The following is a 13,793-nucleotide window of genomic DNA, read 5'->3' as shown; positions in this document are numbered from 1 at the left end:
TCTGTGATTGTGAAAGAGCTGATCTCAGCAAACCCCCAAAAAAACAGTTTTCGTGCAGAAGGAAAAAAAAAGTGAACTTTCATTTGCAAATAGCCCCTAGTCAGAGAGCGACAAATCCATCGACAGGTGAATGATTGAACTGGTGTTTAGCAATACCTTCCAGCTTATCAGAATTCCTGTAATCTTTCAAATATCCAGTGCAGATTAATCGTAAAAAAAAATGAAGCACAGCCATTTTGGGGAAAGGAGTGCAGTCTTACTACTGTGAGTGATGCACGCATATTAATGCTCCAGTTAACAGAGAGATCACCAGAGTATAACAGGACCTGCAGAAATTGGTGTGTCAGCTTGGCCTGGTTGTTAGAGACCTTGCTTCTGAACTGAAGGTCACGAACTCAAGCCCTACTCCAGGGTGTCAGACACTGCACAGCAAGCACTGAGGGAGTACTATGCCATCAGCGATGCTATGCCACAGGTGAGGGGTCAAACTGAGGCCTTATCTGCCTGTTGCGATGGTCGTAAAAGATCCCATGATGGGCTATTCGAAGAAAAAAAAAAGCAAGGGTGTTCTCCTAGATACCCTCTCTCAGCAGGTTAACTGGTCAAAGATCTCACTGCTGTTATTGAGGTCTATCCTGTCCACAAAATGGCCAATGTGTTTACTTACATTTCAACAATGACCACACTGAAAGGCATTCATTGTGTGGGAAGCACCCTGAGTAATAACTTGCTATGAATTTTTATCTGAAGACTTTAAATAAGGAGGCCAAAGGATAGCAAATGGAATTTTATTAGACAACGCGTATCGATGCAGCAGATGGGGAAGACAAGAAGGGAAAGCACTGATACATGTGTGTATTTATTTGGAATTTTTGCATCACACTTGCCACACGTGCACATTTCAGCTCGATATATTTGCAAAATTTTATGTCATGCTTGCCACATATTACCAGGGAGGCAACATACCAGGGATCATATATTGCCTCCCTGGTGCCAGGGTCAAGGATGTCACTGGGAGGCTGCAGAACATTCTGAGAGGGGGTGGAACAGCCACAGGTCGTGGTCCATATTGGTACCAATGACATAGGTAGAAAGAGGGATGAGGTCCTGCAGGCAGATTTTAGGGAGCTAAGAGATTAATAAGCAGGACCTCAAAGGTGGTAATCTCCGAATTACTCACGGTGCCACACGCTAGTGAATATAGAAATAGGAGGATAGAGCAGATGAATGCGTGGCTGGAGAGATGGTGCAGGAGGGAGGGCTTTAGATTCCTGGGGCATTGGGGCTAGTTCTGGGGGATGTGGGACCTGTACAGGCCAGATGGGTTGCACCTCAACAGAACTGGGACCAATATCCTCGAGGGGAGGTTCACTAGTGCTGTGGGGGAGAATTTCAACTAATTTGGCAGGGGGATGGGCATCAGGATGTGGCATTGGAAAGGAGCAACAAGGTGCACAAAAGATTGGGAGGGACAGGTAGCACTAGAGTAAGAAATAATACGGTGGGATCAGACTAAGAGAGAGTACAAGAAGGTTTGCAGTGCATGTGTGCAAATGCACGAAGCATGGTAAACAAAGTTGGTGAATTGCAGGCGCAAATAGCCACATGGGAATATGATGTAGTGGTGATAACGGAGACCTGGCTCAAAAAAGGACAGGATTGGGTACTAAATATTCCTGGATTCAAGGGGGCCGATTTTCGGGTGACGCAGCTGGTGCGTTGGGGGCAGAGGGGCTCCAAAAATCACTAAATCCCAAATGCGGGGGTCCCACTGGCAATTAAAGCCGGGTGGATGATAATTTGCATAGATTCTTCCATAGTTGAGGTACTTGAGATACCTGATTGAGTAGACCTTTTGGCAGGGGTGTGATTTTGAAGGATCCTCAGCGTGTTTCCCGTGCTGTGGGAAACACTCCCTGTTGCAACAGACGTGTTTCAGCCAGCAGCCAGTGGGAGATGCAAAGGATTATTTGACAGGTGGGGAGAAAGCGTCATTTATTGCATCAGGGCACTCTGTCACTTCAGACAAAGATTTGGCTGCAAGACCTTTGTGTTTTCATCAAAATTCTTACTTTCCACCCAGAACTCTGCTGTGCGAACATATTTACCTACTTTGCGAACCCCCTCAAACTCACACCGTCAGGATGGGGGATGCCATGGCTGCATTCACCACTTCATCCGAGGACGAGTAACATCACCAGCCTCGCCGTCCACCTCCGCCACGTGGAGCTCCACGACACAGTGCTGCGCCACAGGCACCTGTACAACAGCACGGAGGGCAACAACAGAGAGAACGACATCGCAGGAGGCACTACACTCGCAACAGGATCTACAGACCGAGGCTCAGCTTCCTGGACCTCTCTGAGGAGCAGTGCGTATGGAGGCTCAGAGTCAGTTGCCAGGTAGCCGCGGACATTTGCAGCCTCCTTCATGCCGAGCTGCTCCCGGCTGGGCCGAGCGGCATCTCCATTCTCATCACTGTCAAAGCCACCACTGCCCTCAACTTCTTCGCCTCCGGATCATTCCAGGGTGTCACCGGGGACATCATCAGGGTCTCTCAGTCGTCTGCACACAAGTGCATAAGGCAGGTCACCGATGGCTTGTTTTGCAGGGCCTCGCACTACGTCAACTTCCCCATGGACAACCTCAGCCAGGTGGAGAGGGCAGTGGGATTCCACGCTGTGGCTGGCTTCCCACAGGTACAGGGTGTAATCAATTGCACCCATATAACAATACGAGCACCTCCACATGAGCCAAGACTGTTCATCAACAGAAAGGGGTATCACTCCATCAACACTCAGCTCGTTTGTGACCACCGCAAGAGATTCCTTCACGTGTGCGTCAGATAACCTGGCAGCTTCATCCTCCGGGAGTCCAACATCCAGCCCCTCTTCCACGCACCAAACACCTGCAAGGGCTGGCTCCTCGGGGACAAGGGATACCCCCTGCACACGTGACTCATGACACCTCTGAGGAACCCCACCACCGAGCAACAGCGTCGATATAACGACAGCCACATTGCTACCAGGTCTACAATTGAGCATGCTATAGGGCTGCTCAAGATGTGATTAAGGTGCCTTGGTCATTCTAGGGGAGCACTTCAATACACACCGGACAGAGTGGAACGCATTATAGATGTGTGTTGTGCCCTGCACAACATGGCACAACAGAGAGGGGTGCCGCTTGAGGAGGCCCCATCCACATCTGCCACCCATATTGAGCAGGTGGTGGAGGAGGAGGAGGCGGAGGAGGCGAAGGAGCAGGAGGAGGAGGAGCAACCCACGGGCAGAGCAGTGGCTCACCTGGCTGCTCGTGAGGCCAGGGAGTCATTGATATGTGAACGGTTCTCCTAACGTCAGTGTGAAGAGTCCAGTCCTCACCACCTGGATAGAGCAGCACCCACAGCAGCACCCCCACCCCTCCTGCACAAAACAGTCCTGCAACTACACATACGCCCTCTGTAGAGTGACCCAATGGGTGGCATCAAGTGTGGGCGTTCATGGTGAACCTCATGAAAGGGCCTTATTACAGAAGCCAGTCAAGCATGGCCAAGACGTGGCAGAAGTTGTGACAATCATAATATTTGATTTGAGTTTAACAAAAAGCAAATATAAATAAAAAACATGACCAACCATCAAACACCCTTGTACATCCCCTTTGTGCTTACAAAACCTTCGCCTTTCGCTTACGAGTACTCCTACGTGGTGTATCCCTTGTGGCTGCAGCAGAGGTAGTGGCAGGTTGCTCTTGTTCATGCCTTGATTGATTAGATGCTTTGGGCCTACGCCCTCTGGGCTTCGGTGCCTGTGAGGGTCCCTCCAAAGACTGCTCCACCTGCACCTGTGCAGGGGCAGACTCGGCCACCTGGAGAGGAGGCAGCATTGCGGGTACTGGTTGAGAGGGGGCAACTGCTGAGATGTGGGGGCACTTTGAGTGGCGTCCCCACTTCCATGTCCCCTTTCGCCCTCATCCCTCCCCTGGGCCAGGCCCACACCACTCCTACCACCCTGCTAGCCAACAGTTTGGAGGACATGTAAAGCCAGTGGCCGTGTATCTGCCTGCCTGTTTAAGGCAGCAGAATGTTATTCACCCTGAGTCCGATCGGCCATTGTCAGGGACTCATTTGTGAGCCGTGCTTGAAGCTCCATGGAGGCTAGCCTTCCCTCCATCGCAGACATTCCCGCACTGACCCACAACATTATCTCAGATGCCCTCAAGTCCTTGTGACAGTATCTCAGAGATTCCCTCCTGTACCTGTGCCACCATTCCACACATGCAGGAGTTGGACTCTCTCTTCCAGCACCTCACAAATGTGTTGCTGTCCCTCGATCATTCTCCTGTGTCCAGCTGAGCAGAGCCTGGAGAGGAGTGCTCCTACTGACGCGGACTCTCCATAGCTGCCTCTGCCACCAGTGTCTGCTCGTGCTCACATGTGTGTGGTAACTCACCACGTGCAACCCCAACTAACTGCGGACTGGGACCCACCGAGGTACGTGTATCTGCGCTGGTGGATGGCTCGCTCAGATATGACAGTGCACCCTCAGAGGCCGGCAGGTCCTCTGAGGAATCACCCTCCGCCATCACAACGGTCGTTGAAGGCTCCGTGAGAGAACAGAAGGCAATATTAAGCATGATCACAGATGTGTCATGTTGCGATGAGCATACTGAGATGCTGAAGATGGCAAGGCATGTTAACATCAATTCATATTGTGTGTGCTGAATGTTAAAGTTCTGTCACTAGATGTTTGTCAGGCGCCAGTCTTGGCATCCCTGACGGACAGGCACTCGAGGATGCGGCTCAGCTCCAGCGCCTCCTGCTCCGCATCTGTGAGGACGACTATCTGATGCGGCCCCCCTCCGGTCCTCGCCCTCTCCCGTGCATTCTGGCCTCTCTTCTCCTATAAGGGGAGAAAGTACAAACACGCCAGTGAGTGATGGTAACGTGGCCAACTGATGAATGGATTGGTTTGGGTGTGGCTGACTGTGAAAGAGATGTATCAGAGGGTGAGTATGAGACAGAGCCATGACATTGTATGAGGATTGGGTTGAGTGGTAGTGGTGGGGTGAGTAATGGGGAGGTGAGGAAGTGCAGGTAAGTTGAGGATGAGCTTTGAGTGGGTGGTGTTGGCAGTGCAGAATGAGTTGGGGGGTGGGGGCGGTGATGTGGAAGACAGAATGTAGGAGAACGAGTAAGTGTTCTCACCTTTGCTGACCTAGTGAGGTCATTGAAGCGCTTCCTGCACTGGATCCAGGTGCGGGAGATGTTGCTGCTGCTGGTGACCTCCTCCGCCACCTCGAGCCAGGCCTTCTTGGTGGCAGAGGCAGGGCACTTCCTCCCGTCCACCGGGAAGAACACATCCCCCCTCCTCCTCACCCCATCCAGTAGCGCCTGAGTGAGGCATCACTAAATCTAGGAGCAGCCTTTCCCCTGTGCTGCTCCACTGTGCTGTTTGGGTTTTTGCTCTAGGAGCAGCCATTGGATATTGCCCCTTTAAATAGAGCTCCTCCAGCTGACAGCCTGTGATGTGGGTGCGCTGTCCGCCCGCTGCGCAGCTTTCCGACGGCAAACCTGGAAGCCATGTTAAGTGGCTCCAATTGACCCGCGATCGGATGGGGAACGGATAGATTTTATTGGGCGGGTTACCCACGCACCCAATCGCCCCCCCATTGCCATCCCGCCAATATCGGGGCCAAGATGTGCAGGAAAGACAGGGAAGGGAAGAAAGGAGTGGGTGGGGGGTGGCAGTATTAATTAAGGAGAATATTGCAGTGCCAGAGAGAGAGGGTGTTTTGGAGGGGTCAAGGACAAAATCTATTTGGTTAGAGTTAAGAAACAAAAGAGATGCCATTATACTACTGGGTGTATTCTATAGGCCACCAACTAGTGGGAAGGATTATAGAGGAGCAAATTTGCAGGAAAATTACAGAGAGGTGCAAATGCCATAGAGTAGTGATAATGGGGGATTTCAGCTATCCTGATATAGTCTGGGACAGTAATAGTGTAAAAGGCAAAGAGGGGGAGGAATTTTTGAAGTGTGTCAGGAGAACTTTCTTGACCAGTCCGTTTCTGACCCAACGAGGAAGGAGGCATTGCTGGATCTAGTTCTGGGGAATGAGGTGGGCCAAGTGGAACAAGTGTTAGTGGGGGAAGGTTTCAGGAACAACGACCATAGTATCATAAGGTTTAGAATAGCTATGCAAAAGGACAAGGAGCAATCTAGAGTAAAAATACACAATTGGAGGAGGGCCAATTTCAGTGGGATGAGAACGGATCGGGCCCGGGTAAATTAGAATCGAAGATTTGCAGTCAAAACTGTAATTGAACAATGGCCAGCATTTAAGGAGGGAAGAGATGGTTCGGGTACAGTCTAGGTACCCACAAGGGGGAAAGGCAGAGCACCCAAAGCCAGAGCTCCCTGGATGATGAAAGAGAGTAAGATGAAACAGAAAAAAGGGGCATATGACAGATGTCAGATTGAGAATACAAGTGAGAACTGTGTCCAATTCTGGGCACTGCACTTTAGGAAAGATGTGAAGGCTTGGGAGAGGGTACAGAAAAGATTCACTAAAATGATTCCAGGGATGAGGGACTTTAGTTACATGGATAGACTGGAGAAGCTGGGATTGTTCTCCTTGGAGCAGAGAAGGTTGAGAGGAGATTTGATAGAGGTATTCAAAATCATGAAGGGTATAGACAGAGTAGATAGAGAGAAATTGTTCCCATTGGCGGAAGGGTCAAGAACCAGAGGACGTAGATTTAAGGTGACTGGCAAAAGAACCAAAGGTGACATGAGGAAAAACTTGTTACACAGCGAGTGGTTAGGATCTGGAATGCACTGCCCGAGGGGGTGGTGGAGGCAGATTCAATCATGGCCTTCAAAAGGGAACTGGATAAGTACTTGAAAGGAAAAAATTTGCAGGGCTACGGGGATAGGACAGGGGAGTGGGACTAGCTGGATTGATCTTGCATAGAGCTGGCACGGACTCGATGGGACGAATAGCCTCCTTCTGTGCTGTAACCTTTCTATGATTCTAGAACCAGGCTGAATATAGAAAGTTCAGAAGGGAAGTGAAAAAGGAGATAAGAGGGGCAAAGAGAGAATACGAGAATAGACTGGCAGCCAACATAAAAGGGAATCCAAAAGTCTTCTATAGGCATGTAAACAGTAAACAGGTAGTAAGAGGAGGGGTGGGGCCGATTAGGGACCAAAAAGGAGATCTACGCATGGAGGCAGAGGGCATGGCCGAGGTATTAATGAGTACTTTGCCTCTGTCTTTACCAAGGAAGAAGTCACAGTGAAAGAAGAGATAGTTGAGATATTGGATGGGCTAAAAATTGATAACGAGGAGGTATTAGAAAGGCTAGCTGTACTTAAAGCAGATAAGTCACCCGGTCCGGATGGGATGCATCCTTGGTTGCTGAGGAAAGCAAGGGTGGAAATTGCGGAGGTGCTGGCCATAATCGTCCAAACATCCTTAGATAAGGGGGTGGTGCCAGGGGACTGGAGAATTGCAAATGTTACACCCTTGTTCAAAAAAGTGTGTAAGGATAAACCTAGCAACTACAGGCCAGTCAGTTTAACCTCGGTGGTGGGGAAACTTTTAGAAACGATAATCCGGGATAAAGTTAATAGTCACTTGGACAAGTGTAGATTAATAAAGGAAAGCCAACATGGATGTCTTAAAGGCAAATCATGTTTAACTAATTTGATTGAGTTTTTTGATGAGGTGACAGAGAGGGTCGATGAGGGCAATGCAGTTGATGTTATGTATATGGACTTCCAAAAGGCATTTGATAAAGTGCCGCATAATAGGCCTGTCAGCAAAATTGAAGCCCATGGAATAAAAGGGGCAGTAGCAGCATGGATTTGAAATTGGCTAAGTGACAGAGAGTAGTGGTGACAGAGAGTAGTAGTCCAGTTGTTTTTCGGACTGGAGGGAGGTGTACAGTAGTGTTCCTCAGGGGTCGGTATTGGGACCACTGCTTTTTTTGATATATATTAATGACTTGGACTTGGGTGTACAGGGCACAATTTCAAAATTTGCAGATGATACAAAACTTGGAAGTGTACTAAGCAGTGAGGAGGATAGTGATAGACTTCAAGTGGATATAGACAGGCTGGTGGAATGGGCGGACACGAGGCAGATGAAATTTAATGCAGAGAAGTGCGAAGTGATACATTTTGGCAGGAAGAACGAGGAGAGGCAAAATAAACTAAATGGTACAATTCTATAGTGGGTGCAGGAACAGAGAGATCTGGGGGTATATGTGCACAAATCGTCGAAGGTGGCAGGACAGGTTGGGAAAGCGGTTAAAAAAGCATACGGGATCCTGGACTTTATAAATAGAGGAATAGAGTACAAAAGCAAGGAAATTATGTTGAACCTTTACAAAACACTGGTTCGGCCACAACTGGAGTATTGTGTCCAATTCTGGGCACCGCATTTTAGGAAGGATGTGAAGGCCTTAGAGAGGGTGCAGAAGAGATTCACTAGAATGATTCCAGGGATGAGGGACTACAGTTACATGGATAGACTGGAGAAACTGATGTTGTTCTCCTTAGAGCAGAGAAGGTTAAGAGGAGATTTGATAGAGGTGTTCAAAATCATGAAGGGCTTAGATAAAGAGAAACTGTTCCCATTGGTGGAAGGATCGAGAACCAGAGGACACAGATTTAAGGTGATTGGCAAAATATCCAAACGTGAGGAAAAACTGACTTACTCAGTGTGTTGTTATGATCTGAAATGCGCTGCCTGAAAGGGTGGTGGTGGCAGATTCAATCGTGGCTTTCAGAAAGGAACTGGATAAATACTTGAAAAGAAAAATTTTGCCGGGCTACAGGGAAAGAGCGGGGGAATGGGACCAACCGGATTGCTCTTACTGAGAGCCAGCACGGGCTCGATGGGCCAAATGGCCTCCTTCTGTGCTGTTACGATTCTATGATTCCGCACCGCCTGACAGTAGGCCCAGTGCAATTTCTCCAAATTGTAACATTAACCCAGCAACCACCAGGGTCACACCTGACCTAGTTCCAGCCATCTCTGCTTACGGCCTGTTGTCGTGGCAACCTAATACGCAAAGTAAGGATACATTGTACCTGGGGCTGTAAACCTTTGGTCAAGTCAACAACCAGATTGGGGGAGGGAAGGGCCCTAAAAAGGGGTGGGATCATTGAATAGCTCCGCAGATCTGCTTTGCCGCTGGTGAAAATGAATCAAAAACCTTAACACCTTTTGGTGTCCATTTTTTTTCTCTCAGGTATTTCTGGTCAGCCATGTCAAAAAAATAAACTCTTGTAGTACTTACCCTGACATTAAACTTCTCCTTTAATTGTATCGCCGAGATCTATTTAAAAAAAAAACAGATTGAAAACACTTCATTTTTTGCACCACTACTATCTGTTACCTTGTTGAGGCCAAAAATAAATTCAGAATTCAAGGGTATTTCCATTTGGGGTAGGAAGTGATGTAATGCCCTTGACCCAGGAAGTGATAGGTCCCCAAGACAGGAAGTGGTGCTGTGGCCTTGGCAGCTTTTATGTTTGCTGTCATTATCCCTTTGACAGGCCTTTAGGAAAACATTTTGTACAAAGTTTGTGTTCAACCTTAACCTGCTGTGCAAGGACGCTGTCCTATCGGCTTTCTTGTCAGAGAGAATTTTCTGTTTGGGTTTAACATGAGAAGACTGCGAAAGTACATTGAACTTTACCAGCCAGTATTTAATAGTGTCAAATACTTTCCCCGGACGATCCTTCCTCTGCAGCCCCTGCTGTTAATATCTCCCTAACTCTCAATCCTCCTTCTCAATAGATGACAATCTAGCTCCGTTTTAAATATGTCAACAAATATTTATGAGGAAGGTCACCAGGTCCATCCAGAAAAAAAAACAGCATCCCTCCTGTTACAGGACTCGGGTGCTTCTTAAATGATCCCCAGGTTTTGCCTTCACTACTTGGCTCAGTTGGTAGCACTCTCGTCTTGAGTCAGAAAGTTGTGGGTTCAAGTCCCGCTCCGGAGACTTGAGCACGTGATCTAGGCCGACACTCCCAGTGCAGTACAGAGGGAATGCTGCACTGTCGGAGGTGCCGGCTTTTGCATGAGATGTTAAACCGTGGCCCTGTCTGCCCTTTCAGGTGGATGTAAAAGATCCCACGGCATTATTTCGAAGACGAGCCGGGGTGTCCTGGCCAATATTTATCCCTCGATCGACATCATTAAAATGGAGTATCTGGTCATTATCATATTGCTGTTTGTGGGATCTTGCTGTGTGCAAATTGTCTGCCGCTTTTCCTACATTACAACGGTGACTACACTTCAAAAATACTTCATTGGCGCTTTGGGACGTCCTGAGGTTGTGGAAGGCGCGACAGAAACACAAGTTCTTTCTTTACACTACGAGTCCATTCTGTATATTGACCAGTCTTTGTGTGAAGAACTTCCTGATATCGGGACTAAATATTCCTCTTGCCAGTTTGCCCCTGCGACCCCTTGTCCTACAATTGCGGTTCATTTGCTCAGATTTCTGGATAACCTTCATTTCTATAACGTCAGGTTATTCTTGCCCTTACACAGTGCGTGAGCTGATATATGTTTAACAAAATGACTGCCCCGATGGGGGGGTTAAAGAAAGAAAGGACTTGCATTTATACAGCACTTAATCACATCCTCAGAACGTCCCAAAGTACTTCACAATCAACTGATTACTTTTGACGTGCAGTCACTGTTATTTATGAGCAAGTGCGGCAGCCATTTTGTGCTCCGCAAACAGCCTATGAGATGGACGAGCGGTATTTTTTTTTGGTGATGTTGGTTGAGGGGGGAATGCTGATCAGGTCACTGAGAGAACCTCCTTTGAATAATGCCACGGGATTTTTAACAGTCCCTTGAGCCTCGAGTCGGTGCGATGTCTCGTGCAAAGGATGACACCTCCAGTAGTGCAGCGCTCCCTCAGTACGGGGTAGAGCTGACAGTATGGATCATGTGCTGAAGTCCTAGGCTGGGACAAGGAAGCCAGAATTCCCCTGAGGCACCTGTAAGGGTTCCAATTCGACAGCCTGGAGTAGCCTTTGGCCTCTACCTGGCAGGCTGTTGTGTTATTGTCTCCGTGCATTCAAAGTCTGAATGAGATCACTGTGAAATTTATATTGATGACTGGCTGTGACCGGGTAGCACAGTCTTGTGTAATCCCCGGATCACATGGGAGCAGTGGGCGACACATGTCCCCGTTTTCGGTTGAGAACAGGGTGGCAGTGGGCCCCATTTTGGGGTGGGCCGGAATACAAGCGGGAGGTTACTTAAATATGCAAATTGAGGTCCTATACTGGTCATGGGATCCTAATGCAAATTTTAGGTACCAATAGGTGTAGTGTGCCTCGTGTACCCGCTGCTTATTGGTGCTGGTGTACAGCAGCCTAACCAGCGGTCTTAAAGGGACCACGCACCTGCTGCTCGTTGGCACTAGGTGTACAGCAGCCTAACCAATGGTCTTAAAGGGACCTCATATCCGCTGCTCATTGATACTAGTGTACAGCAGCCAAATCAATGGTCTTAAAGGGACCGCATAGCCGCTGCTCATTGGTACTAGGTGTACAGCAGCCTAACCAATGGTCTTAAATGGTCTCCGCACATGCTGTTCATTGGTACTAGTGTACAGCAGCCTAATCAGCAGTCCTTAAAGGTACAGAGGAGCACTGCATTGTCGGAGGTGCACTCTTTCGGATGAGATGTTAAACCAAGGCCCTGTCCGCCCTCTCAGGTGAACATATAATATCCTGTGACACTATTCGAAGAAAAGCAACAACAACAACAACTTGCATTTATATAGCGCCTTTAATGTAGTAAAATGTCCCAAGGCGCTTCACGGGAGCGATAATCAAACAAAAATTGACACCGAGCCGCATAAGGAGATACTAGGACAGGTGACTAAAAGCTTGAACAAAGCGGTAGGTTTTAAGGAGTGTCTTAAAGGAGGAGAGAGGGGTAGAGAGGTGGAGAGGTTTAGGGAGGGAATTCCAGAGCTTAGGGCCTCGGCAGCTGAAGGCACGGCCGCCAATGGTGAAACGATTAAAATCGGGGATTCGCAAGAGGCCAGAATTGGAGGAGCGCAGAGACCTCGGGCGGTAGTGGGGCTGGAGGAGGTTACAGAGATAGTGAGGGGGAGGCCATGGAGGGATTTGAAAACAAGGATGAGAATTTTAAAATCAAGGCGTTGCCGGATCGGGAGCCAATGTAGGTCAGTGAGCACGGGGGTGATGGGTGAACGGGACTTGGTGCGAGTTAGGATACGGGCAGCAGAGTTTTGGATGAGCTCAAGTTTATGGAGGGTGGAAGGTGGGAGGCCGACCAGGAGAGAATTGGAACAGTTGAGTCTAGAGGTAACAAAGAGGGTTTCAGCAGCAGATGAGCTGAGGCAGGGGCGGAGACGGCGACGTTACGGAGGTGGAAGTAGGTGGTCTTGGTGATGGAGCGGATATGGGTTTGGAAGCTCATCTCAGGGGAGTTCTCCCCGGTGCCCTGCCCAAAATTTATCCCTCAACCAACTACTAAAAACAGATGATCTGGTCATTATCTCATTGCTGTTTGTGGAATCTTGCTGTGTGTAAATTGGCTGCTCCGTTTCCTACATTGACTATACTTCAACAGTACTTTAATAGCTGTGAAGGGCTTTGGGATGTCCTGAGGTTGTTAAAAGCATTATATAAATGCAAGTTCCAACTTTCCATACATTCTGGGTTTTTTTTTTAAGGGGGATGGATGAGAACTCCTTGCTTTTCTTTAAATAGTGCACAGCCCCTCGATTTCATTTGGCGGTCGGCACCTCTGACAATGCAGCATTCCCTCCGCACCGCACTGAACGTGGCAGCCTAGTGGTTTAGAGTTGCCAACCCTCCAGAATTGTCCTGGGTCTTCAGGAATGAAAGGTTAATCTCCAAGACACTGCAGCAAACAACTCAGGAGAATGATTATAGGGGCATTAAAAAAATTGTGTTTATTTTTATTTTCTTCGTACATTTTGTTTTAAAACTATCAGAGATGGGGGGAGAAAAGACTGTTTGAATGACAGTCAAGAATCATCCAATTGGGTAATGGTGAGTCTGTTTGTTTTCCAATTGGCCGGGGCAATGGTGGGAATGTGGGGCGGGACGTCATGAGGATAGACATGTCGGGTGACCAATGGCGAGAGCGTGGGTGAGGGGGCGGAGCGCCGTGAGGATGGACATATCAGGTGACCAATGGCGGGAGTGTGGGGGCGGGTGGTTGGAGATGGGAGATCATGTGATGAAACCTCCAGGAAACTGTACATACAGAGTTGGCAACTCTCGTCGTCGTTATGATACTGGGCTAGTAATCCAGAAGCCTGGATTAATAATCCAGACAAACATGAGTTCAAATCTCAGCACGGCAGTTTGAGAATTTGAATTCAGTGAAAAGAAATCTGGAAATAAAAAGCTGGTATCAGTAAAAGTGATAAAGCTGTCGGATTGTCGTTAAAAACCCAACTGGTTCCCTAACGTCCCTCAGGGAAGGAAACCTGCCGCCCTTACATCTGGGCCTATATGTGACTCCAGGCCCCACATCAACGTGGTTGACTCTTGACTCTGAAGTGGCCTTGCGAGCCGAACAGTCGGGACAATAAACGTCGGCCTTGCCAGCGACACCCACAATAAATAATTTTTTAAAACCCCGAGTTGAGAGCCGAGTCTAGCTGACACCTCTGAGCTGAGCGGAATTGGCGTTGAGGCCTTCACTCTGGGCCAGCACAAGCTGTGAACGGTCTTTGGAAGACTGACGTG

Source organism: Heptranchias perlo, chromosome 5 (genome assembly GCF_035084215.1).
Source record: "Heptranchias perlo isolate sHepPer1 chromosome 5, sHepPer1.hap1, whole genome shotgun sequence".
NCBI classification, from domain to species: Eukaryota; Metazoa; Chordata; class Chondrichthyes; order Hexanchiformes; family Hexanchidae; genus Heptranchias; species Heptranchias perlo.
This window is presented reverse-complemented; position numbering follows the sequence as displayed.